Genomic DNA, 25,501 nt, shown 5'->3' with positions numbered 1-25,501 from the left:
TAAGAGCAGTCCTGACATTTAAAAATAAACGGAGCATAACATAGCATAGCCGAATTTACAACAAGTGGAGTTCTATTAATAGTCAAAATTAACGATATTACTACAAATTAAATAAAAACTTCTTTCATAAATAAATCCTTGAAAAAATAATTATTATTATTACTAAAGAACTCCAGAAATATTTTTCGAAAGGCATGAAAGTTAAAAAAAAAATCCTCTTACATCAGTGCTTTAACAAAAATTTGCAGTATTATTACTAAAGATAATTTCAGTTACATGACAAAATTTTTCTCAAAAAATTGTTACAATTATTTCGTCAAAACATTCTGCAAAAAGCCGATTAAATGAGTAAAAAATGGTATCATTTATCGCTTTTATAGCTTATTAATGGAACATATCCCCAAGCATCTTTTTAAGAAATCAATGAATAAATACTCAAATAAAAGCATCTAACATTGTTCTTTCAAACAACATTATAAATAAAAGTAACGGTGGGGAAAATACTCAAACTCCGACCAACGGCGGTTCATTAACTTCACAAAAATATGTGATAACACTTTTTTTTAAGTTAAATAAGTATATCAACAATAATACTCTAACAATAATACAAAGTACTTACCGCTAAAAGTGATGAGAGATCGCGATTGCGAAGCAGCAAAACAATGGCGGCATAGCAAGCCAGAAGTTGTTTACTAAAATGACCACTAGGGTTCGGAAGTTGCCGAAGACGAGGCAAGGTGCAACGAAAAGTAACGATAAGTAACGTTTCTTTTGCAACTGTTTGTCAACGTTAAAAATTTAAGAAATTTGCAACGTGATGTAACGTTTCAAAATTACACTTTTTGTAACGAATCGATAAAGCAACGTGATATCACGTTGCGTGGGAAACGGTAACGATGTTTCAACTAATTGCAACGTGATGTGACGATGACGTAACGTTTCAGTGTTACTTGGGAGTGGGCCTCCCTTTTTGGTCCCTCCCTCTTTTTGGCGCTTTTTCTTCCCTCGGTCCGGTGGGCCTTTTTTTCTGTTTGTTCTTTGTTGTCGCTGAGGGTGTGTCTTTAGTCCAATGGAACTGCCGTAGTATCTCGAATAAGCGCCCGTACTTTAATCAGTCCCCTTTTTTTGATCACAACATTTACGCTTTTCAAGAGACTTTTCTCAAAAATGACCATTTTTCTTTTTCCAATTCCACCATTTATCGTAAAGATCGAGGAGTGGGCGCGGGTGGCGGCCTAATGACCATCATTCCCAGAACCTTTCCGTCTGCTGAAATTAACCTCAACCGGTTTCATTCCCCTAATACCGAAATTATTGGCGTCAGCATCTGGAACAATAACAAACAAATTGACATCATCAATATTTATTCTCCCAAAGGCAAAATTCAAACAGATTGGCTTGAGAACTTAAAAAATTCCCTCTCCACGTCCTTCTTTATTCTCGGAGACTTCAACCTTCATCATAATTACTGGGGCAGCTCGTTCAACTCCCCCAACGCTGACTCTCTCGCCAACTTCATTATCAACAACAATATATGCATTATCAACAACAGCTCCCCTACTCATAGGGCCCCCTCTGGCGCTCACTCCCTTATTGATATTTCACTTTGTTCAATAGACCTCTTCCCCCTCTTAAATTTTTACGTCCACCCGGACCTCTTTGACTCTGACCATTACCCCATCATCATTGACCTCTCCCAGATTTTTACCTCCAACATCTCTACAATTCACCAGAAGAATAGCCATATTTGGAATCGCGTAGTAAACCACATCAATAGCAACTTCCGGGACAATTCTGACTTTCAAGAGCTCCATAATCTTTTTATTACTGCACTCAACACCAACAAGAAGACTCACTCAGATCAGAAATCTAAATTCCCTCCATGGTGGACCCAAAAATGTAGCTTCTTTCTTGGACAAAAACGAAAGTTCCTCCGAAAAGCAAAGCAAAAAAAAAAATGTCTCACGTGACGACTGGCTTAAACATAAAAATTTCTCCGCTAATCTTCGTAAAGAAATTAAAAAAGCTTCTCGCAACTACTGGGACAATATATGCAATAGTCTTGGTTCCAGCAGAAATGCCTATCGCATGATTAAGGCCATCGTCTCTAATAAATCCAAGGGGATCACCGAGTCAAACAACATCATCAATATTGGAACCACCTCTGTTTCCTCCCCCCTGGCTCAAGCCAATGCTTTCTGCTTCCATTATTGTTCCCGCTCGTCTCTTCCTGGCATCCCACTTGACTTTAACTTTAATCATAGCCACCATTTAGATAAAAACTTCAGCATTCAAGAACTGAACATTGCTATCAACCATATGAAGAACACCTCCCCTGGCGAAGACGGGATCCCCTCAAAAATCTTCAAAATTATGCCTGACAAAATCAAAACCAACCTCCTAAAGAACTTTAACTCCATGTGGGACAACGTCACCATCCCCGATAATTGGAAAACTTCTATCATTATTCCTATAAAGAAGCCTAATAAACCCGCTGCTGACATCTCCTCTTACAGACCTATCGCCTTAGATTCTGTGTCCGCCAAGTTATTTGAACGTCTCATTCTCCGCCGCATCGTTTCGTGGTCCATCTCCAAAAATCTTTTTCACAGTAATCACCTTGGTTTTCTCCCTTTTCGTGACTGTAACACTGCTTTAACTAAATTCTCAGAAGACATCCAAACAGCCCGCAGAAACAAAAAGTTTATTTTTTGCATCAAACTCGATATTAAGTCTGCTTACGATAGCGTCTGGATTGACGGCCTATCATGGAAACTTTTGAAATGCGGCATCAGCGGTAAAACAGCGTGTTGGATCAATAAATTCCTTTCAGCCAGGGTAATCAAAGTTCGGTGGAGAGGAGCCACCTCTTCCTCCCACACCCTCTCTTCTGGGGTTGCCCAAGGATCCGTTCTGGCACCCCTGCTTTTCATGATCTACATGCATGATATTTTCGAAGATATCCCTTTTGGAGCAAAAATTCTCATTTACGCTGACGACATCATCATTTTTTCCCAAGCAGATACGTCAGAGAATGCTAAACTTAAAATTGAAAAAACCCTCTCCCATATTACCCAGTGGACCCAAAATTGGAGACTTACAATTGCTCCGGAGAAAAACGTAGCCAAGAATTTTTCTAGAAAAAGATATTCTCCCAACTTCCATTTTCATTACAATGGGAAAGATTCCCTGGGACACCAACATGAAATTCCTTGGAGTTATTTTCAGTAACAATTTTTTATTCAACAGTCACATAATTAATCTTCAGAAAAAAGCTTTCCAACGCCTTAACTACCTCAAAATCATAGCTAATAATAGCAGCGGCACCAATGCTAAGAACCTTGTTATCATCGCAGATAGCCTCATTAGGGGATTAATTGACTACAGTTCTATCGTCTACGACGCGGCTAGCATTTCCAGCCTCAATAAGATTGAAGTGATCTACAATAGCGCTCTTCGATGGGCTCTCGGCCTCCCTCGTTGGATTCCTCTCCCTATCCTCTACCAGGAAGCTAACGAAAACCGTATCAGCGACAGACGTTCTTCAATGATTATTAAGTATACCCTCCATCATTTCTCCCTCGATTGGATGTCTCCTATTTCAAACAAAACTAAAGAACATAGTATCGATAACCGCTTCAAAAGAGACAATCACCACATCTTTCCCCGCCTCTTCGACTATCTCAGAGACAACAATATTCACTATCACAAAATAATAAAGAAAAGATATAAAGAAGACCTGATCAACATTAATAATTTTTACATTATCTCAGATGGCCTCCCTTTCCAAGATAAGAATATCAACTCGACTATAGCACGCTCATACTTTTCTGAATATCAAACTAATTTTCTTCAAGGTAAAATCATCCTCAGCACAGACGGATCAAAGAATAATAATTTCACCAGTATCGCTGCCATCAACGTTTCTCATAATATCAACGCTGCGGCCATCATTAATAATAATGCCTCCATATTTACAGCTGAAGCCCTAGCTATATCCCTTGCTATTATTGAATTCGCCAATAGCAATGAAGATTACGTTCTTTTTTCGGACAGCAAATCCAATCTAAGTGCCCTCTCTTCGTTCAACCTGAAATCCCATTCAGCTATTTTTTACGCCATCGAAGCAATCGTTAAAGCCCTGCACAAAGTCAAATCTATTACCATTATTTGGGTCCCAAGCCACCTTGGTATCCCGGTAAACGAAAACGCAGATCTCCTCGCCAGAAATGGGCCCTTTTTAAGCCGCTCCACGTACGATATCGCCTCTGAAGACATCATAACCATGAACAAAAACGAACTCAAGTCAAAAATCAACAGCGACTGGATTAACTGCAAGTACTTCAACCACAAACCCTACCTTGGATCCATCAAAGACTACATCAACTGGACCCCTAACAGAAAACTTGGAGTTCTCCTAACTAGACTCCGAACTGGGACTCTCCCTGTCAACAAGACTCTCCATCGTTTCAAGTGCAGTGTCTCCCCACTCTGTCCCCTGTGCAATCAAATCCAGACAATTGACCATTTCCTGCTTCAATGTCCCTGTCTCTCCAGCCTTCGTCGTTCCCTTTTCACTCGCCTCAATATCTCGGATACCAATGCTCCTCTCGCCCATGTGATCTCTCGTATTTGTGCCAATTGTTCCTCCATCCGTGCTTTCTGCACCTTTCTCGCTTGTTCCAATCGCTTTTGAGGTTTTTTTTTTTTTCATTTTTATTTTATTTTATTATTTTTTTTTTCCCCCGTCCGTGCATCTCCCGAGCTCTTCCTCCCTTTTCTCCTGCCGTGGTACAAGCCTCCTCTCGTAGGACAGGCAAAAACCACTCAACTTCTTCAATCAATCAATCAATCAATAATCAGTGTATTTGGGAAATCGGTCAATGCAGGAACGATCCTGACAGATAAACGGGAGGCAACCCTATATTTTGGCGCTAAATGATATCATTCTAAGACTTGGCGACAAGGATTCTTCCTGTACCGCGTGCGTGGTTTAAAAAATGGCTTGAAGAATGTAGTAATGAGTAATGTGTTAATGTATTTATTATGATGAGATTTTTACAATTAAATATGCATGAAAGTAAGTGAAACATTTTCTTGGATGTGACTATAGTAAGTTGTATCTTTTTGTTTTTCTTTATTTTGAAAAAGAACATGTTCCTTTATTTATGCTTACTGTCTGACCACGGATTGTATGGAATGACAAACACCGTTTTACAGCCGGAAATGGATAAATTTATTATTTTTTACCGATGTCAGCTTTTGCAGAAGCAGAGTCTCATTCAAATGAGCGGAATACGCGCATCAAATTTTTACTTTTCCCCCTTATTCACATAGATTCGTTGATCTGGACGTTTGAAAATTCCATGCAATCTGTGGTTGGACAGTACAACGATCATGAAATTAAAAGCATGTATTAAGATTTATTATGGCTAGGCCTTAGTTTTTTTTTCTAGATTATCATTCTGTGCATCTGTACTTTCTAAACGGACAAAATTTATATTTATTTATGCCATAATTAGACGTCTTTCAGATATCTAATATAATATGGGAATTGTTGTTAGACGTTAGGTTGCATAAGTGTACATTAAATAAACGTTTCTCGTGTGCTTGAGGTTTTTGCTTCCCCCCCCCCTTGAACAATCGAAACTATTAGGCTTCTTTTAATTTCAAGCCTAAATTAACGTACATTTCTTTTAAGACGTCCTTAAGGATTCTTCCTGTAAGCGTGCATGTATTCACATCATTAAACGTTTATCCTTTGTGAAACATTTAGATGTTTCCTTTTCCTTGCATAATTAAAGCTACTGAGTTGCTTAATTATCCAAAATTAACAATCATTTTTCTCAGACGTGTTGACTTTTGTCAGAATTGTTCCTGTCAGCCTTTAGCGTGCGTATATCTGCGTCAACTAGAAATCTGTTATCGTGAGTAAATTGTTTAATTTCCTTCATTTAGTAAAACCATTTTGATGTATAATTAATTTAATTACTGCCAGAATTGAATTTATTCCTGTCATCTATTCTTAAGGGCAGATTCCTCCTGTTAACCATTAGCGTGCAAAGATGTGTTTCTAATGAACGCTATTGAAAATTGTACTGTAAAGCATTTTTGTTCCTTGAACAATTAGGAATATTTAGCAGCAAATTTAATTTTCTGCCAAAATTAACTTTATTTCAGATATCAAGTCTTAAGTAAGGATTCTTTCTGTCTCCTGTGTAGTTGAGCATCAAATGACTTCATTCTGACATTTATTTTCTTTTCCTGTTACATAGTTGAAAGTATTTAGGGCCATTCTTCCGTCACATGTGGGACAAAAATACGCTTAAATTTCATTAACATTTCGTTATATCTCTTAATATTTTAATGAAACTGGGGTAAGCAATTTTTTTAATCTTTAAATTTGATACAAAGATACTTCTGAAACAATTTTGTTATTTAAATTAAAATTTATTTACATGCGTCATGTGCGTGACATCTAAAGTCAACCTCTGGTAACTTTATTGTGGATAAGCTAATATTTTTGCTCTATTAATACAGTAATGCTTAATACAGCAATGACGAAACAAATTGCAGATTTTGAAAGCTATGGTTCCAATGTAAAGAAAACATATCTCATAAGTTTAGAAATAATTATTTAAACCATTGAAAAAAAATATCTATGCCTATTCCATTGAAAATGGTCATTTTGTCCCGCACATGACGGTTTCTGTATTTCATAAAAAAGAAATAATTTTTGAAGAAAGTTTTGGCTAAAGAAGTCACACATGCGTTTGTGATGTCTTAAGCAACAAAATTTTGTTCATTATCCTTTTAAATTATTATTTTTTATGAAATATATGAAGCGTCACGTGCAGGAAAAAATTATCGTTTTCCGTGGAATAGCCCTTTAACTGTTCAATTTCCCGGCAAAATATTTCCTTCAAAAATTAACTCTGTAAAGGTTCTTCCTGTTAAGTTCCCTTCCCTTCAACCATCATATCTTGTCTTCTTGTTGAATATTCTCCCTATTAGCCTTCCCGGGTGTTCCAAAAATGAACATTTATTAATTTTCATATTCTTGGTGTCAGAAATCAGTATGCTGTTTAATTTACTGTCAAAATTCATGCATTTAAGGTATTATTCTTATCCAGCATTATAGATGTGTAACAAATAGGTGTTTATCATGAGTAAAATACTTATTTCCTAATCCTTACATAATTAAACTATTTAGCTGTTTAATTCATTACTTAAAATTATATGCCAGATTTTTAATTTCTACTGAACTTTAACTTTGTCTAGCAACAAATGAAAGATTTTTGTAGTTTGCTAGGAGCTAAGTTATTTAAGCATGAAACACTATTCTATTAAATTAGTAGGGCCCCTTGTACATTTGTCAATAGAACATGAAATGTAAGTTCACCTTTCAGTGAGCAGTCATTGTTAAAGCAATGATTGAAATCTTCGAGATTGTGGGTTTTTCACTGGTCAGTCATCAGTTCCAAGTTCATCTGATGCACAAAATTCCTGCGGACATGTGTATAAAAATGCTTTATTTCAGTGTGCCCAAAGTTTAATGTTCTATTTGTATTATGAATACATTTTTCGCTTATTGTATATTGGGTTCCTCCATGTTAGTTTACCAAGATGTCAATTGTTTGATCCTGAATAGCGAGAAGATGGATGATTTCAAGGAAACTTAAAGCACAACACTAGTTGAATTTAGACTTTGCATGACAGTTACTTTATTAAAGTCTGCTGCAAAGTCTTAATTTTGCTGCTAATAATGCTTTAACTGGACCTTTCAATGAACAAGAACAACCATTAGAATCTTTGAAATGCTGGGTCTATGCTTTGCAGTCAGAAATCAGTATTAAGTTCATCTGATGCACAAACTTCCTGTGGGATAAGTATAAAAATAATTATTTCAGTGTGCCCAAAGTTGAATGTTCAATTTGTATTGTGAATTATGAATACATTTTTTGCTTATTGTATATTTTTCAGAAGGGTTCCTCCATGTTAGTTTACCAAGATTGCAATTGTTTGATCCTGAATAGCGAGAAGATGGATGATTTCATGGAAACTTAAAGCATGACACTAGTTGAATTTAGATTTTGCATGACAGTTACTTTATTAAAGTCTGCTGCAAAGTCTTAATTTTGCTGGTAATAATGCTTTAACTGGACCTTTCAATGAACAAGAACAACCATTAGAATCTTTGAAATGCTGGGTCTATGCTTTGCAGTCAGAAATCAGTATTAAGTTCATCTGATGCACAAACTTCCTGTGGGATAAGTATAAAAATAATTATTTCAATGTGACCCAAAGTTGAATGTTCAATTTGTATTGTGAATTATGAATACATTTTTTGTTTATTAATGTATCTATTTTTCAGAAGGGTTCCATGTTAGTTTACCAAGATGTCAATTGTTTGATCCTGAATAATGAGAAGATGGATGAGGTTATAGAAACTTAAAGCACACTAGTTGAATTTAGAACTTGCACAACAGTTACTTTATTAAAGTCTGCTGTGAAGTACTAATTTTGCTGGCAATAATGCTTTAAAACCGACTTGTTAAAATTCAAATGCATTCATTATCAGTCATATAGTGTTGTCTAAATATATGATTCTTGTGTCTGATGTAATAAAAAGCATTTACAGAATTAATATAAAGGGATGTTGTCACTTAATTTATGACTAAAACCCTCTTTATAAATGCTAACATTTTTTAGGCTAATTTTCCTCGAGATAAAAGGTTTGGTTTGAACATTTTTTCTTGGTCACAGATATGTTTATTTCTGGTACAATTATTTTGCTTAGAATTGTAACACAGCGGGCTTAAAAAAAAATCTGTGTATTATTCTATTTTAAAACAAATTCTTGCTGTTATCATACCAAGAATGAATATGCTTCTCTAAGTTATTCCTGCAGTTAGCTCAGTACTCTAAAGTTTTTCCTGGTGAAAAAGTTTCATAAATGTCAAAAGAAAAACGTTTACAAAACTTCTTTGGCATGCTGGCATTAAAACGTGGAGATCTCTATCTGTAATTTTATGGTGTAAGAAATTAGGGGTATGAGGAAAGTAGAAATTAAGCAAAGTATTCTAGGGAGGGGAATCAAAAGAAAATGAGCATTAAATCAACATTGCATTTTAAGTAAAAGGTATCAGCAAAACTTAAGTGTATAATAATAGTGGTATATATGCTTTATGTTATTGATAGGTTTCAAAAATCCCGTCAAAGCAATGATATATATAGTTTTTTAAATTATGTATTTAAATATTAAATTTCAAAGCTATAGTTAAAAGAGAAAATGATTTTCTTTTGGTCAAATATATTTTTCTTGTACTTTAATTTATTGTTTTCTACAAAAGCACTATATTAGTAGTTAATGGTAAAAATAATGTAGTAGTTTGGTAACAAGTTTAGCATGATAGTCATTAGACATGTATTTTCCGTGGGGATTTTAAAAAGATCATCCTTTCAAATTAACAGAGGAGTAATTTTAAGCTATATTCATATTTCAATGTCAAGAACATTTGAGCAAGAGCATTAAAAATATTCGCACCATGTTGAATAAGTGCTGAAAAGCATGTGGAGACATTCCTCAATTTATCATACCATTTTTAAGAATGTTTTATTCTGGATTTGGTTATATGCTGTAATTGTGTTTTTCAGTGTTAGCATTTAAACAACACACATTACTATTATAAGTGGGTAATTTTGCTTCTAAATTAAAATAAAACCAAGGCATTATATTTTGCATATGCTTCACACTTAGCAGGTTTTATTTTATAATACAATCAAAATGTAATTGACGTTCGATTTTAACCAATTTACTGTAGTACATTCGTCCCTCGTATACTTGCGCGGTACTTGCACAACACGGTTTCGATATTACACAGTACGAAACTTCAATTTAATACTTCATGGTTTTGATATAACACGAAAGGTATCTTTAATAAAGAAGACATTTCTTTTTTGTTTAATACATTCTGTTAATGTTTGATAACTCTAATGAGGTTTTACTTTGTTTTTCATGAAACTTGGTTTCGATATAACACGATAGACATGCTTTGATTTACATTATTTCTAAGTCTCGTATAACACGGTTTCGATACAACACGATTCATATTGACATGATTTTTACTATGTAACATAATTAATTAGTGTAAAAAATATGTTAATAAGTTTAAAAAAGTCTCGTATAGCACGATTTCGATACTACACGGAACGAATACGAGAGACGCCTCTATATTTACAAGAAAATTATTCAGCTTTATATATTAAATAGTTTTATTAAGAATTGTTATTTAACTTTATGTTTCACATAAAGTTTTATTAAGAGTTAGTCAAATTTTAATCTATTCAGAATTCTATCATGTATCATATCAAACACATGACTTGGAAAATTCTTTTCTATTTTAAACAAGTGTTATCGTTTTTTTTTTTCTCCTTAATCCGTTTGCTATATGAACTTTTTTCTGTGTTAAACGTTTTTTGTTTTAATTACTAAAAAGTCATAGTTTTGATTTTGATTTTTTTTTTTTTTAATGAAGGCTGTTTTTAGTGTACAAGCACCTGACAGGCTTGTCATTTCAGAAAAAAACCAAGGGAACGATGCGGAAAATACTCAGTTTATTGCAGGAGAAAATCAAGAGTAGGGCATTTTTAAACTGGGAGGGGGGGGGGGGGGTTGCACCCCTAGTCACGTTAATTTAATGTCTGTTAATCATGGAGTAGGAGAGGATAGGAATTTTTTTAGTTTGTCAGTTTGAACATACATTTGCCCTTTGTATACTTATATGCACATATTATATAAATTGGGCTAAGTAAATAACTTAATGAAGTAGTAACTTGCTCCTTGCCTTTTCGCTGCAATAAATTAATAAATAATATTTTAACGTTACAAATCGGTGGGTAGCCTTAAGTCCAGGTAGGTTTGCGTTTTCTTTGAAGTGGAAGGGGGGGGGGGAGGAAATTCTAACATATTCTCTATTAGGGGGCAGCACAATCAGAAATATTTTTCTGCGGTCTTTCATTTAGAAATTTGACATGGAGGGAGGGGGGGTGTGCACTCAATGGGAATTGACTTGGGGAAAACAACGAAAAACACGCCCGCTACCCACTTATAACTAATAAAAAGCATTATTTTTCCAAAGCAAGGGGGACTTTCGACCTTCCTCTTTTTCGTCCACATGGAGGAGGGGGGGGGGCAAGTGGGGGCTCAAGCCCCAACTTGAAAATTAGAACTTCCTTGCTTTTAGTACTTTTTTTCTAGCAAGAAAGTAAAAACATTTCTCCAGCCATTAATGAATAAATTATTAAAAATGTCAAATTTTAATAACTCTAATCTGTACTGAAATCGGTTTCTATGCGGAAAGTATCTTACTAAACCATGTAAAAAATATCTGACCCCCTCTCCCCTTAAAATTTTGCTTATGCACGCCCATGCCCCGAACCCCCTAAATGACGACGGACTTACTTGTGGCTCTTTAGCAATCTTCGTGTTTTCATAAGCACTCAAGGATTAGTGAGAATTGCTTGAGACTCAATGAAGGTGCTCCCCCCCCCCCCCTCCCAAAGCCCAATATCTAAGGTTGTGCTTCTGTTTTTGGGCGTCCACTGATGTCCTGTGAATTTCTTCATTTGCAATGAAGTACTACTTTTGCTATTTACTCACGTTCTTAATAAGTCATACATATCATTTTATTACCAATCTCTGAACTCTCAATATTTATTGCCACAGTATCCAACTATATTTATTGCTGCTTTCTCCAAAGCTTATGCATAACGGCATGGGGTTGGAAAAGCGATATACAGTTCATTTTGACACAAAAGTTAATATTGTTTCTCTTGAAAGTTGCGTATGCTGTATCTATGTTACAAAAACAGAAAAGAGAGAAAATATTAAAATTTTTAATGAACCATTTCTAATGAAAAATGTTACGACTATTATTTTGCAGAAAAAGTTTGCAAAATTACTGCATCTAGGGGTTCCCCCCTCCCCTTAAGAGCAAGGGTGCACCCCCTCCAAAATAAGACCCCATAACAGGGAAAATACCACTCGAAATACTTCCCCCCCCATAACAATTTCGATGGTGCAGTGCGCCATGATCTCCCCAAGGTGGGTACCCCTCTGCATCTATGTGCTTCGTAGTTGTCCCCTCCCCCCAATCGGGAGCAGCACCCAGGATACCCCTTAAAATTTCTATGGTACGGTTCGTGCAACGATCCCCCTTGAGTGGGCACTCAAGTCAATTAATATGTTATCAAAATTAAGGTAGTTAGTACAACGAGGGGCCTCCGTAGCTCTGTGGTAGGAGCTTCGTCTTCCAAGCCGAAGATCGTGGGTTCGATTCCCGCCTGTGCCTATAGTGCTATTTCTTTCTCTAGTGTTATAAATCTTTCCTGTGTGTGTCCGGAGGCAAAGCGCTTGGCACGCAGTCCTCTATCTGTGTGAAGCTGTCTAGCTTCTAAATAAATAGATAAATAAAGTGCAGCGAGTGGGACTTCAGAGCAGACAGCATGATTGAAATTTTTAGGGAGAGGAGGGACTGTAGGAGAGGAGGGTTTGCTAAAAGTTGTCTTTGTCGTTCTTAGGGGATGCATTTGAGGGGAGGGGACGTCATTGTTCTTGAGGGGGAAGAGGAGCATCTCTGATTTAGGAAAGATTTTTTTGGTGCAAATGGAATTTCATAAAAAATGCGGAAAAACTGTAACGTCATTTAGTTTGTTTTATTATAATTCAAAATATATAACTTTAGAATACAGAACGAACCAGTTTATTTTCTTAAACTAATTTGCATTTAATGATGTTTACCATTCTTGAAAATACCAAATACATGAAAAAAAAGTACACTTAAAATCGGAAAGAACATACTCCTTCAGGAAGTGTTTCCAAAAAGGAAAAATAAACTGCAACTGTATTGCTTATGGTATCGCACTTTTTTTTGGCATCATGTTCGTCATGTTGATAAGAACTCGCCTTGAAATAGATGAAGTCGCCAATATGGTAACCATGGACCCAGGATCGTTCCTGCATTGACCGACGTGTTTTTATTTGTCTTAATGTCCCATGCTCTGTAACAGGTCATGACCAAGTGAGTACACTTAATTATAATGTAGGTTATAACTAGGGAGTAGGAATATTAAAAGGCAAATTTGAAGGACCGGATAGATCGCACACCCGACAACCAAAAGAGGTGAGGGTTTTTAAGAATGAGTATTTTGATATTTTGGAATAAAACTCCTTGAATGAGAGGTAGAATTACGGTAACCGGGTTGCGTTGGAGTATTTTTTCAAAAACTGCCAAATTTGGCACCTACGACTCGATGTAAACAAAGTACTACGATGTAAACAAAAGAAATCATCGAATGAGAGTTGACCCAAAGACAAGGGGCGGAGCTTCGGATTGCTCAAACTATCACCTTGGTAACTACAACTGTTAATTAACCTTTTTCTTTCTCTGATTACAACCGTAAAGAAAAAAAAGCATTAAATTTCTTTTTTCTTTTTTAAAATATTGCAAAATATGGGAAGAAACAAATGATTGAGCCTATTTTTCTTACAGAACTATATTATTTTTCTTACTTTGAAATCAAGTTTGCAGAAAAGACATGAGAGGTAACATTTTTCATGATGTTAACTTAAACGTGGGAAGATAAAGCACAGTATCTACAGAGATGAGTATTTGAGACATAAAAAGAAATGTGTTTTGGATTCGATACTAACAATAGCGAAATGATGGAGTTTGACCTTTTTGTTTTTGCAGTGGAAAGCAAGTAAGCAAGCTTGTACAAAAAAACTAAATTACAACCCATGACGAAAATGCGAAAAAAAAAAATGTAATAAAAATTTGCCAATACTACTCTTTAAGTTCCCATTGAAGTAATATTGAACTCATTTTTTTCTGTAGGAAAAGAAATAAAATATCATGATCAGTGGCGTAGCTAGACCCGACTTTCGGGGGGGGGGGGGGTTACTTCTTATATATATATATATATATATATATATATATATATATATATATATATATATATATATATATATATATATATAATTATATATATATATATATATATATATATATATATATATATATATATATATATAATTATATATATATATATATATATATATATATATATATATATGTATATGTATAATCGCTTGGAATTTTTTCCTTTTCTTCTTTTTTTTTTCTTTCTCTTCTCTCTTCTTTTTCTCTTTTTTTTTGAGACTAACTTTTCGGGGGGGGGGGGGGGGGGTTTTGTCCCCCAAACCCCCCCCCCCTAGCTACGCCCCTGATCATGATGTATGTGAACGAAAAGGTTCATAACGTATATGATGTTACACTTTCTATCAACATGTTTAATTTCCTAAGGAATATTAAAATGAAACATAAATTTTTATCAAATTTTAACAACAATAAAAATTGGATAGAACACGACATTAGTCTGAATTAATCTGAGAAAAAGCCATTAAAAATACTTACTGTTTGATTAAGAATTAAAACGATCTACTAAATAAGTTAAATCACATCAAAATATCCATTCACAGAACGTTATCATAACTAAAATTATAATTCTAACTTACTGAATAAGTGATTACGATAATTAATAAATTTTAAATTTAAGATAGAACAATAAAACATGAAATAAATAACTTACTGCGAACACATTCCAAAAACGTATCCAAAAGGTATGAATAACTAATTTTTAAATCTATAACTTAAAAGAGTTAAAAGTGACAAACATTTCGTGATGTAAAATTTCATAAAATGTTTCAAAGATCTGAAAATTGAAAAAAAAACAATATGTTGCCAATTTTCAGAAAAAAATCACCTTTGAGAAAGTTTAAAATATTATTCTATCAAATTTTAAAAAAGAAAGATTTATTGGACAAATAAATTTTGTAACGTTTTAAAACATGTATTTTTTTTTGTACAATTTTGTAAAGATTCTGAAATGGCTGATTGGCCAAACAAATAGCAAATCAGCTTTGGTGTAGGGTTACCAAAATTGCTCTGTCACCAAGGTAAGGTAGCGGGTTGCCAGAATGAAATATTTATTATTAAATGGGGAATACCACAACCCAGTTACCGTAATTCTACCGAATGAGAAACCAACATGGCTTAAAACAGCGTTCAAGAGCTTTTTTTTTTTTTTTTTTTTTTTAACAATAACAGCAAAAACAGTTTCGGTATTGAAAAGAACTAGGGACTTAAAAATTTTAATTTTGCTATATTGTTTCCAAATTTGCAGGAACTCTTAAACATTCGAAACTAGAATATGAAAATAAGTCATCATTCTGTACCTAGTTTTTTTGTTCTAATTACCAATCTTCTGTATGGGCTGAATTTTAAAATAATATTATTGCTTAAGCAAAGCTCTCTGCATAATATATGAATCAAGTTGAAAATAATGACTGAGCTTAAAATAATGGCTGTTGTTTCAAAAATTTTGGCTTCAAAAATTATGACTTTATATTAAAACTGTGTCATCAAACTAAAATTTTTAGTTTCCAAGTATGACTAAAAACTGCTGATTTCAAACCCTGTTTTCAACCTTTTACACAAGGTACCTATTCACTTTGAAAAATAAAATTCCTTGCCTTTTCCAAAAAAAAAAAACAATCCATGTAATTCCTAGGGCTCGACCGATGGAATTTTGTGGCCGATGGGCCGATGCCGATTGTTGACCGATTGTTCAAAGATGGCCGATGGCCAATTGTTTTCCTCCAAATGGCCGATTGCCGATGCCGTTGGCCGATGGCAAAAAAAAAAAATAAATAAATAAAATCAAACAGAAATAAATTAATAAGATTGTCAGGGGTTTAAAGGATCATTGACTCATTTCACTTTACTTCCTTTCTACGAATAAGGAATAGCAATCACAAAAAAAAAAAAAAAAAAAAAACAGGTTTCGACCTAAATTTCTATTTTATAATCATCTAATTTATACTAAACAAGTTTTTTCGGCACATCTGTACATGCGTATGTACCTAAGAACATATAGATGACCGAAATATCCATTTTGAACGCCTCCTCAGTAATTGGGGTCGTTTCCAAAATTTTAAAAGTATTTTTTTCTGAAAGAGCGTGCTTAAAAACAAAGGATCTGATCATTTTTTAAATAATTTGTTTGAGTTTATTTTTTTTTAAAAATTACTTAAATCGGTGCGCTTTCATTGTTTACGTTTCTGTCCGATGACATCAAAAATGATGAAATGCCATTCAGTGTTGCCATTCACAGCACAAAATATTTAATTCGCATCTTTACTCACGTGTATTGGCAACGATATGGTTGACAGCAAGCGTAGAGCGCAATTTTAATTCGCTTCTTGATTATCATAACTTGGAAACGTGGTAGAAAAATGCGCCAAAGAGCATCATTTGTGATGTCATCAAGACCACGCCTTGTTTGAAAAATCCAACATTTAAAAAAATTAATTAAAAAATAACTGTTGGGGAAAATGAAAGTATTTTCTGGGTCAATGATATATATATATATTTTTTTTGCTCATTCTATCAATTTCAGTGACAAAAAGTACTACTTTTGACTGAAGAAAACAACCCCATTATCGTAAATTCTCTTGTGATGTCTTCATGCGCGTAAACTTGCGTCACTCCAAAACGTTATGAAATAGTAAGTTGAAAACTCATACGTACGTAGTATGATCTAAAAGTTCGAGGACAAGTTGTATAAAACCTTACCCTGAATAGTTCACAATACCGAAGCACATCTATTTACAAAATAGTCACCTTGAACGATTATGCACACTGCCAACGTTCGTATAGCTTTTAGAAGCTCTCCTGGAAGACATTTTTCGCAACATCCTGTAAACACCTCTTACGCTGAAGCTTTAACTTCATCGTGAGGAAGAAGGCGACTTTCATGTTGAGGACGCACGGTTCGATTGGTCAATACTCTGATATAACAAACAAATAACATAACGTTTCGTCTGATTTAGCTTCGTGTGACTTTTTCCTGTTCCCAGTAAAAAAACATTTGCATGGACGCCGCTTTCTTCCGTCAGGAGAAGATAAAGCTGCATCATAGAAGATAGCGAAAAATGGCTTCCAGTAGTGTTTCCAAAAGTTATATGAACACTTCCAAAAGTACATAGTCCCTCAAGGTGATCTTTTGAAGGTAGATGTGCTTAGGTAATGTGAACTATTCTGGGTAAGGTTCATTCTGGGTAAAGCTGACTTTTGGAGCCGTGAACTTTTGGATCGTATTACGTACAATCTGTGTAGGGTGTAGTTATGTTTCTCCTTTTTTGACTGCTGTATGATGAAAGAGAAAGAACAACAGCCCCCCTCCCCCCCAAAAAAAAAAGAGGAAGAAGGAAAAAACGAAGAAAATCGAAGAGACTGTTTAATAACCAATTGATTTTTTTTAAATTTGAACATATAACTAAGGTTTCAGTAATATTGTAATAATGTATGGATTTAGATACACTAAACATGGTTAAAAAACATTAAATTATGTTGTTTAATCATTCAAAAAAAAAAAAAAGAATAAAACAATGAAACGTCAACAAATTACGCAATTAAAGTGGAAATATTGCACGTAGACATTTTTTAGTCATCAAATTAAACAAAAAAGGTAACAGATAATTACAACATTAAATCAAAATAGGAATATTTTTATACTTATTTAAAGTGTATGAATAGAGAAGTTTGCATAACTTTTGCTGAAAAAAGAAATAAATAGCAATGAAAAGAGCGAGGTTCTTAAAACGCAGCTTTAATAAACAAACTCAATATTTACACAAGTTAATAACTGAATACATATACTACTTCATCTCATGTTTGCACACATACTATTGAGCAATTTGATTGTTTTATCTCTTATGAAGCTTTACAAACAAGTTCAAATTATTTTTTTCAATTTAACAACAATTTTCTGAAATTTAAAAAATTGCATAATAGAAAATTCTTGAAACTTTCGTATAAAAAATGAAAATAACTGATTCATTGATTTTATATAAATACAGTCGACTCCTGCTGCAGCGCGATCCGACTTACGCGAAATGGCTGTAACGCGAATTTTTCACAAATAACTAATTTTAGAGCTAACGCGAATTTTTCGCCCACAACATGATTTTTTTAGAAGGAAGTATCAGCTTCGTTATTGACTACTAAATATTGATTTCATTTGAATGTTATTACATCCCTTTAAGCATCACTGACAGTCAAACTTCACACACCAAACTAGTTTAGTCATCGTTATGTTAGTGCATCAAATAACCACTCCGCATCTTTCATTTATTATTTTTTTTCATTCTCAATATTAAAGTTGATGAAATACAATGGTACCTTGGTGGCACTTTTATCTAAAGTTTGTGATGATGGGAAAAAAAGAAAGTTTCTGATTAAAAAAAAAGCTAAGATTCTCGATGACTAACTACAAAATGTCGACGGTAGCACGACAATAAGTATGAGTGAATCTTCCATGCGTACAATTAAAAGTCAAAACAAAAAGATATTCGTAAAAGTTCAGAACTTGGTTTCAATATTGAAGCTTGCAGAGCAGTCTAGCAAAGTAAATATTATGAAAATGGAAGCTGCTCTTGTAATGTGTATTAATAAAGAGGTCAGGAAGAGGAGATGTTGCCACAAATTGAAACGTTATGAAAGAAAAGGCGAAGCAACCGTATTTAAAAAGGTACTAGATAGGAATAACGATCTGATCATGGAGCGTAAATCATTACCATCTTCATTTTTTAATTCTTAAATAGTGTTACTGTATCTTACTGCACAGTACTGTTATACTGCATCGTTTTTGTATTACTACATACTGCGCGTACCATGTTGTTTTAACCTCCGTGTGTCTTTCCCTCCTATTGATCATTCCTTTTGTACATCTTAAAGTATTTCATGTTGAATAAAACAATTTTTTATTTTTTAAATACAGTAAATGTTCAGTTCTGTATGAAAAAAAAAGCAGTATATAGTTGAGGAATGCTCTAGAGCAGTTTAAGGGGTGTTTATAAGTGTCTAAAAGAATTTGGTATGCATTGAAAAATTTGTATGGATATATATATTTCTCCACAACGCGAAATTTCGACTTACGCGAGGAGTCTTGGAACGCATCCCTCGCGTAAGTTGGGACTCAACTGTACATAAAAATAGTTACTTACAACAGAAAAGAAATCAATCGCTATTAATGATGCAAAAAAGATGGCGCATTACGAAATATAGATGAAACAAGTATGAGAAATACGCAAAATGACATTTCTTAACCAAAATAAATAATCGCTAGATATTTAAGAAATGCTTGAAACGACGAGGGAGAGTTAGGGGAGGTCACCCTCTGATTTTGGAGTGACTCACACTTTGCGGTCTTAACCTCGGCCTCATTTTTTTAGTACAGAACCGCTACCACCAACGCCTCGGAAAAGTTTCTGAATCTATTTCAGCACTTCCGAAGAAAAAATTCAAAAATCTCCTTGATTTCCGAATTATGTCACCATTCAAAACGTCTTTAATCAATTTCTTTCATTAATGCTCTGAATTCTTTCTAAACAATAGATAAAGTTTGAAAAAAAACCTCTAAATTTATGAATGGTGTTAAATTTAAACAACTCAGAAGTACAACTAGAGTTTGATTTCAGAAATTGAGGGAGTGGGAGGAGGGGCACCCAAGTGTTCTCGGAAATTCAAAAAATAGTCGTAAAAATAGAGTTCAAAATAATCATAAACATTGAGCAGAAAAACCCTTTCAAAACCCTCACTCGAGTTTGTTTTGACGTGCAGTGGCAGGTTTAAAATATAGCAAATGCTGCAATTGCGCGAGAGGCCCCATAACCTTAGGGGCACCGTAGGAGTTACAAAAATGCTTATGATAAATGTTTTACAACTTCTGTGATAGAAATAGGGCCCCAAAATGTATTTCAAAGGGCCTCAAACTTGTAACTCCGCCGAAGCGATACAGAAAAGACTGCATTACTGTGATTCATATTGCAAGTATCGAAAAATATAAAATTACCGTCGGTTCAACGGGAATCTAATAAAATGACACAAAAACCGGTTTCGCCATCTCAAATTTGTTTCCATGGTCTGAAATTTGGCAATATACGTACGCACACCCCACATGGGAAAATGTATCCGTCTACAGATTACCATTTTTGAGTTATGAATTATAAGAGATACATACGTGTATCCTGCTGCAAGAAACAACGCAAAAATTAACTTGTTTGGTACCTGAATGCAGTATTAAAAACTCTTTCAGGGGTGATTAAACAGGGTGGCGACAGATCAGGGAGATCAGGGAAAAGTCAGGGAACTTTATTAATCAGGGAAAAGTCAGGGAAATATCAGGGAATTTTGAAAAAATAACAAAAAATCAGGGAAAATTGATTTTATGAAGAAAAAAATTTTTTTTTTTTCTTTACAAAATTAAGTACTCTAATTCTCTATGCGTTTTCTGCCAATTATCTGTTCAAAAAAAAAAAAAAAAAAAAAAAAGGAAAATTAATGAGGTGCTATTATACACTGCTGCATACTTGTGTATCTTTTTTCCTCAACGTCAAAGTATTGAATCTTACTTATTCCCCACAGGATGAACATCCTAAGATTGCTTCTGTGTTTGTTATGCTGTTTATTTTACCTAGTTTGAAATTTCCTTTTACGCTTTCAATGCTACATAAAATAAACAACCATACAGGCAAAGAGGAAGCCTTCATTAATGCCTTAGCTCCTTTTCCTTTATTCCGTTGTCTTGAAGTAATTAGCATACTGTAATCACAATTTCAAGAAGAAATCTTAGGTTTTTGAATTAATACTATAAAAGCTTAAAAGTTATTACTTCTTCGCGTTTTTAATTTAATTGCTAAAATTGAACTTTCAATTAAAAAAAACTTTGTTTTTTGCCGTTATACTATTTGTTGTCACTGCAGATTATAAAGATTTTCTTTTCTTCAGACGTAAGAGTGATTCTTTTATTTTATAACTAAGTTGTATTCTTCTTTTATATATTTTGAAATTAACTAATTGCTTTTATATTTCTTTTTTTTTTTCTTGCATATCAAAGTTGTTTGTTACTAAAGCAATCTAAGATTTTTTTCCGTTACATATTGAAATCATTTGAAATAGAGTTAACTTGTGTACTTAAGTAAATATCTTTATTTTTTATTGTTAAAATGCTGTATTCATTCATTAAAATCTATGTTCTTGATTAGAGAAAAGCTCCCTATGAATGGATGTCAAATGATTTCATCTTTTTTGCATAAATATGTCAATTAGATATATAAGAATAACTACATTACTTCTATTCTTTCACTATTACTTCTTATTCTTGCAACAATTATTATACTGTTTGAAAATTTAGTTAAAAATAATTTCAATTACTTTTTAGTTCTATCATAAATACGCATATGTTTTTAAGAGTGATTTATTTTAAGTTTCTTAAAATTCTTATGCTAAATGGTTTCTGGCAGTAAAGTTTTTTTTTTTTTTTTTTAAATTTTCTAGTCTTTCCATTGTAGAAAAATTTAATATACTATTTTGTAGGTTTTTTCCCCCCAAAAAATGACTTTAATGACTTTGTTTTTTTTTTAACCATTTTATTAAAAAAGTAGCATCTTTTAAAAATATATCATTAGTTCAACAACTTTACACAACTTAAAGCATTTAAAATACTGCATTTTATACAAACATACAATGGATTTCAAGTAGAGCAAAGAGAGAAAACCATTATCATTGGTAACGTAAATCAGGGAAATTTGGTGAACTTAATCAGGGAAAAGTCAGGGAACTTTTTTTCACAGTTCCTGTTGCCACCCTGTTAAAATAGAAATTCATACTGAAATTTAAGTAAACAATTTTATATGAGAACAATAACTCCCTTTTCTTAGTATTAAAAAGTAAAACAGCAAAGGTCCTCTTTTTTTTCGAAAACATCGGCCTATTCCATCGGCTTTTCGATGTTTTTTAAGGCCGATGGGCCGATGTTTTCTCCAAGTTAACATCGGCCGCCGATGCCGATGGCTAAATTGTTGAACCATCGGCGCCGATGCATCGGTCGAGTCCTAGTAATTCCAGGCTTGATTTTTGAATATGCGGCTCTCTAAATGGAGTTTAAAAAAGATTATGATTTACTTTGAAACCATCGATTAAGTATTTTAATATTGAAACTTAATTATTCATTCTTTATTGCTCACCAATGTCACAAGGGATCACCACTGTCCAATCTTTTAACGAGCAATTTTTGTGGGTGTGTGAGTATATATATTTATATTTATTTCTTATCTCAGAAACAACTCTAACGATTTGGATGAAATTTTGGATTTAATTGTCGTTTTGCATTCTAAGTTCATCTACATCAATGTTTTTTCTGAAAAAAAAAACACGATTTTTTTACAAAAAAAAACAGTTTTTTAATACGTGAAATACACCACCAGCTCAGTCATTTCCAGCCGAGGACTGCAGTTTCGTGCTTATTAGCACTCATCAGCCCATGTTTTGTCTAATTAAGTTAAGCCTTGAAAAAAACGGTGAATTGACACATAAGGCAGGCAATTTGCAATCATAACAATGAAAATTTGTCTCTATTCACTTTAAAATTTCAAACTTGGTAAGGGTTGCCAGGCTTGGCTGATATTGGCCATTTTGGCTCATTTCAATCACACTTTGCTAAAAAAAAAATTCATAAGCACCGATGTTAGGCTTTTTTTTTTTTTTTTTAGAGAAACTATTGCTTTACTGACTTAATTTATTTTCTTTTTTACTTCAAATAGTTTTATATGTTTTTTAAATCATGCTTCTAAATTTTATTTCGAAAAAAAAAAACATATGTCTTGAGACTGTTTAGACATTGTTGGAGTGGTTTATGGATAGCATGCTGTATGTAGCATTTTCTGTCGTAAAGGGACCAACTACACTAAAAGTACTTATTCCAAATAAAAATTTCGATTGGGATAAAATCATGAATGGTAACATAGTATAGAAGAAAGTACTGGGTTCAAAGCCGATTCACCAAAGTAAACAAAAAGGTAGGAACTGATGTGATATACCCCACCCTTGGCGACTTTTTTCTGTTGGCGCCAAGAAAGCGTCGCCAGGAAAACGAAGTATGACGACATATGTCATACATCGTTCTTAACAATGCTTTTTTAGCGCCAACAGGAAAAAATCAGATAAAAAAACATGATCAAAGCACTTCAGAACACAGTATATATAAAAACAACATAAAAGCACAACAAAAAACATCACGAATATATGCTTTAAAAATGTACAGGGCCGGGGTTTTTTGTAAACATATTAAAATACAATGAAATAAATTATTGTATGAATTACAAGTCGAAATTAATGCATTAATTGTTTTTTCATCATTTCTCCGGGATACGAGCCCTCGGTCTCATAGTACTTTCGTAATGAGACCTCGGCTCGCCGGCCCTGCCTCGGTCTCATTACGAAAGTACTATGAGACCTCTGGCTCGCCAGGACCTCGCTCCGCTCGGCCCGTTATCCCTCCGACTGTTAATATACATTACAGTCGGAGTATGGTCACAATTATGTATATTTATGTATATTATGCATATTCATGTGTATGTACACCCAAGGGTGGCTCCTTCCGTTCAGTGTACAATAATGACACAGTTTTAAGTGTGAAATATGCACCATTATTGTGCAGATTTATTAATAAAATTCAGCTTCTTTTAATTGTTAACATAAAATTCAGTACCTAAAGGAGGCACTTTAATGTCTAAATAATTCGTGGCATCGATAAGAATTAACTTTTAGAACAAAACAGGGGTCTGTCCAGGATTTTTCACAGGGTCCGTTTTTTGTGAAAAATCAAATAATTTTGTGAAAAATGAATTAATTTTGTAAAAAATCAAAAAATTTCGCAAAAAAAAAAAAAAAAAAAAAAAATTTTTTTTTTAAAGCAAAATTTTATAATTTAGAGATGGCACAAACTGCATCAATTAAACTTAAAGTTGAGTGATTTCCTCTTCTATGTCGAGAAAATCATTCTGGATTTTTTTTCTGATATTTGGCGGGGGGGGGGGGTGGCATCGCTCTTTCAAGTATCAATATTTATCTACCATTCTGCATTATGTGAAATTATACTAGATATATTTCTGTACAGTATTTAAAATAATTGTAACAAAAATATAGATAAATAAAACAAAATTCAGAATAGGTTTCAGCATTCAACTTTTTGACCCAAGACACTCTTAAAAAGCACAGAATTTCGTTTAAAACTTATAAATTCCGTGATTTTAACAAAAATAAAAAGATATTTCAATTGTTTACCTCTTAACAAAGCGTAATAATCATCAAAAATTCGAAAAATCGGATTCCCATAGCGGATGCAAAGAGATCGCAATTCTCAAAGTGAAGGCATCAAAAGTATAAAAACGGCTTGTAAAAGAAATATTTTTGATAAAATTATTTTAAAATTGCATTTTAGAATCCTATGATAACATATCATCAATATCTGTGGACACAGTTGACCCAAAAAAAATAAAATAATAATAATAAAATAAAAAAAACCATCTATTCAGCATTTTAATTTTTGACTCATAACAGAAAATGGAATTTTGCTTTAAAAACTTGAAATGAGAGTTCTAACAGAAATAAAGAGACTTTTCATTTATTTGAATCCTAATAAAGCGAAGTTAGCTTAAAAAAAAGAAAAAAATATGATTCTCATATCGGATGTTAAAAGATTGCATTTTTCAAAATGTAGACATCTAAAGAAAAAAAAAACGGTAATTAAAAGAGTTTATATAAAGTTAATCATCCTTGTTGGCATCGAAAAATATAAACCCATATAATTTTCTCCCAAAATAACAATTAAACATCGCACCGCACCGTAAAAACGCAAATATTGACAAGCCCACAAAATGATGAGAATATTTTCTAATCAAGTCATTATAAAGGTTCAACGCCAGACGCTAAGTGGTGATAGTTTTGAAGTTGGTAACCCTAACTGAAGCGATCATATTTTTTCCTCACCCTTACTATCCCTTTGCAGTTCTAAGTTCATTTCGCAGATATATATTATTATTGTTTATTAAATCATGAGCGGAGATAAGTGCTTACCAATGCCTTTTCAAAAAAGTTTACAACAACACCGCTGCTAATTAGCTGTGATAAAACAAACAACCATTATATTTATTTGGCAGTAGTAATTATTTATCGCTTGCAGGAGCATCGCAAGAGTGCCGATTTTTTTTTTCTTTTCAAAATTAGCCGATTTTGTATAAGCTGATCCATCTAATTTGACTTAAAAAAAGGTTCCAAAAATTATCGGTTTATGCACAGAAATATGCGTTATTTTGCTTTCAGATTTGCTCTTTCAATAAACAATTTGTGACAGATCTGATCTTGTTTATCAGAATTTTGTGAAGGGTCCGTTTTGTTTGATCGGGATTTTGTGAAAGGTCCGTTTTGTTTGATCGGGATTTTGTGAAAGGTCCGGTTTGGTTGATCGGATTTTTGTGAAGGGTCCGCTAACGGACCCAAATATCCTCTGGCCAGACCCCTGCAAAATAACCGAACTA

General features: G+C 33.6%; 1 protein-coding gene across 5 annotated transcripts in view; it reads left to right on the top strand.

Annotated features, from left to right (window-relative positions):
- Positions 1-12,933: 12,933 nt before the first annotated feature.
- Positions 12,934-25,501, top strand: part of LOC129229310 (uncharacterized) — a 72,311-nt gene continuing 59,743 nt past the window's right edge. Inside the window, exon 1 of one of the 5 annotated variants that reach the window (XR_008581080.1) lies at positions 12,934-13,082. The gene's annotated coding sequence lies outside the window, so the exon portion shown is untranslated. Of the gene's footprint in view, positions 13,185-13,628; positions 13,765-25,501 lie in introns of those variants that run through there. The other 4 variants (XR_008581079.1, XR_008581078.1, XR_008581081.1 and 1 more) reach the window with 4 other exon arrangements.

This window comes from Uloborus diversus, chromosome 9 (genome assembly GCF_026930045.1).
Source record: "Uloborus diversus isolate 005 chromosome 9, Udiv.v.3.1, whole genome shotgun sequence".
Lineage (NCBI taxonomy): Eukaryota > Metazoa > Arthropoda > Arachnida > Araneae > Uloboridae > Uloborus > Uloborus diversus.
Note: the sequence above shows the minus strand (reverse complement) of the source record. Positions and strands in the feature narration are given on the sequence as shown.